General features: G+C 46.2%; 1 pseudogene; it reads left to right on the plus strand.

The window, feature by feature from the left end:
- The first annotated feature begins 691 nt into the window (after nucleotides 1-691).
- On the plus strand, nucleotides 692-1274 carry LOC148002449 (large ribosomal subunit protein eL19 pseudogene; annotated as a pseudogene).
- Nucleotides 1275-2967: the final 1693 nt, after the last annotated feature.

Here is a 2967-nt window from a genome sequence, read left to right on the forward strand (position 1 = left end):
TTGGAGTAGTTGTGGCCTTGTTGGAGTGGGTGTGGCCTTGTTGGAGTGGGTGTGGCCTTGTTAGAGTGGGTGTGGCCTTGTTGGAGTGGGTGTCACCTTGTTGGAGTAGGTGAGGCCTTTTTGGAGTAGGTGTGGCCTTGTTGGAGTGGGTGTGGCCCTGTTGGAGTGGTTGTTGCCTTGTTGGAGTGGGTGTGGCCTTTTTGGAGTGGGTGTTTCCTTTTTGGAGTGGTTGTGGTCATTTTGGAGTGGGTGTGGCCTTGTTGGATTGGGTGTGGCATTGTTGGATTGGGTGTGGCCTTGTTGGAGTGGGTGTGTCCTTGTTGGAGTAAGTGTGGCCTTGTTGGAGTGGGTGTGGCCTTGTTGGAGTGGGTGTGACCTTGTTGGAGTGGGTGTGGCCTTGTTGGAGTAGGTGTGGCCATGTTGGAGTAGGTGTGACTTTGTTGGAAGAAGTGTGCCACTGTGTTGGCTTTACATTGAGATTTGTATATACTCAAACTATGCTCAGTGGTACAGACAATCCCTTTCTGCTGTCTGTGCATCAAGAACTTTGGGCTCCTCCAGCACAAAGTCTGCCTGGATGCTCCCATGATTCCTGCCATGATGAAAATGTACTGAACCTCTGAAATTGTAAGCCAGCTGCAGTGGAATCTTGTCCTTTGTAAGAGTTACCTTGGCTTCTGTGTCTTCAGCCATGAGCATGCTCAGGCTACAGAAGAATCTTGCCTCTAGTGTCCTCCACTGAGGTAAAAAGAAGTTCCAGTTGGACCCCAATGAGAACAATAAAATCGCCAATGCCAACTCCCGTCAGCTCATCAGGAAGCTGATTGAAGAAGGCCTGATCATCTGGAAGCCTGTAACTGTCCATCCTCATACTCGCTGCCAGAAACACACCTTGAAGGGCAGGCATATGGTCATAGGGAAGGGAAAGGGCACTGCTAACACTTGGGTGCCTGAGAGGGTGACCTGTATGAGAAAGATGAGGATCCTGCACCGGCTTCTCAGGAGATACTGGGAATCTAAGAAGATGGACTGCCATATGTATCACAGCCTGTACCTGAAGGTTAAAAGGAATGTATCCAAAAACCAATGGATTCTTATGGAGCAGATCCTCAAACCGAAGGCAGACGAAGACTGCAAGAAGCTACAGGATGACCAGGCTGAGGCTCGCAGGTCTAAGACCAAGGAAGCACAAAAACGCGTGGGAGGAGCACCTCCAGGCCAAGAAGGAGGAGATCATAAAGACTCTGTCCAAGGAGGAAGAGACCAAGAAATAAAGCTTCCTTCATGTCTGTGCATAGTGACCTCACTGTGGCCTCACATGATCAGTCATTAAAATAAACAAGCCTTAAAATAAAAAAAGAGTTACCTTGACCATGGTGTCTGTTCACAGCTATGGAAATCTAACTAAGACAATGTGTATTCATTCTGCCATTTCTGTTTCTCTGGAAACCCTAATACAATAGCGCTCTAGAGAGAGGAACAAGTACCTACCAGACAACATAAATTCCAGTTTACTTTTCTGGTGAATATAAGGTTGTTGTGGTTTTTTTAAAAAAAATACAAACTTGTTTTTTTTGTTTGTTTGTTTTGTGGTTTTGTTGTTGCTTCTGCTGTTGTTGTTGTTGTTGTTGTTGTTGTTTTTGTTGTTGTTTTTAAAGAAGAAACACATTAAGCCTCTTCATCCCTAACTGGCTGGCAAACACCAGAGCCTACATCAGCTAAAGCGATTAAGGCATTAGGAATGTGTTTACACAAAAACATAAAGTTATCCTGTCAAGTTCAGATGAGAGACAACATCGGCCATGTGGGCAAGCCTAGAGCCTCAACCATTTAACACAAACAAATGAGGACACACTGTCAGAAGCCTGTCAGGCCAACAGAGACGAGGGCTTGCATGTTGTGTTGTTATTTTCTTTTATGAATTATTGCAGCCACCCTGCTCATTAATCGTGTTTATAATGTTAACTCTGACACTTTTTTCTTGGCTCATCAAATATTTCCTTAATGAACTGTCAGCTCACACCCCCCATCTCCATTGTAATGACTTTCAAATTAAGTTCATCTGGACCACGGGGGTTTTTAGAACTCTATGATGACAGAAAACACGGGGAAAAGAACCTCTTTCATTGTATTTGAAGAATGACATAGTCATTCACCTGCCGCCTTCCCCCAGTGCTGACTATTCCCAAGCTCAGTGCTGAGACCTCTGCCTCATGGGCACCATCAGAGCCGTGAGATGAACACTTGCAAACCTGGAGGCATTATACTGACATGACCATAAGGTGCTCCCTCACCTACAGCCACCGGGTTCCAAACTCCTGGTGTCCCTCCTCCCCTTAAAAGAGAGCTGTTGGGATCCAGGCTCAGCATCACACATGCCCATAATCCAAAGCTCATACCTTTTAAAAATCAGATGTGTTTATATTATTGAATGTGTGAATGTTCTGGCTACATGGAACTGTGTGCACCACGTGCCTGCCTGATGTCTGAAGTGGCCAAGAGAGGGCATTAGATCTCCTGAAACTGGCTAACACTTCAAATGTGAGCCATCATATGGATGCTGGGAATAGAACCTGGGTCCTCTGCAAGAGTAACAAATGTTCTCCATGCCTGAGCCGTCTCTCTAAGCCCCAGAATCTGTGCCCTGTCTCTGGAGATGCTTTGATACTCTACAAAACCACATGGGAGACTTGGTCCCCGTCCTCGGGAATAGACTTCACCCTATCAATGAAGAGGATGCCATGGCTGGTGGTATTGTAGACACTAGGAGACTATGAGGGAAAGTGCCTTGTATAGGGGAGTCCTGTGAGAACCAGACTGGAGGAGCAACCTGGACTGGAGAGAGATTGGGTTGGGCCATTGCAGAAGATAATAGAGTGATGGTGCAAAGGACATTTGAGCAATCCCATGAACTATCCAGTCTGGGGTCTTAGTTAGGTTTCCACTGTTGAGAAGAGACACCATGAA

The sequence above is a fragment of the Rattus norvegicus genome, chromosome 11 (assembly GCF_021556685.1).
Source record: "Rattus norvegicus strain SHRSP/BbbUtx chromosome 11, alternate assembly SHRSP_T2T, whole genome shotgun sequence".
NCBI classification, from domain to species: Eukaryota; Metazoa; Chordata; class Mammalia; order Rodentia; family Muridae; genus Rattus; species Rattus norvegicus.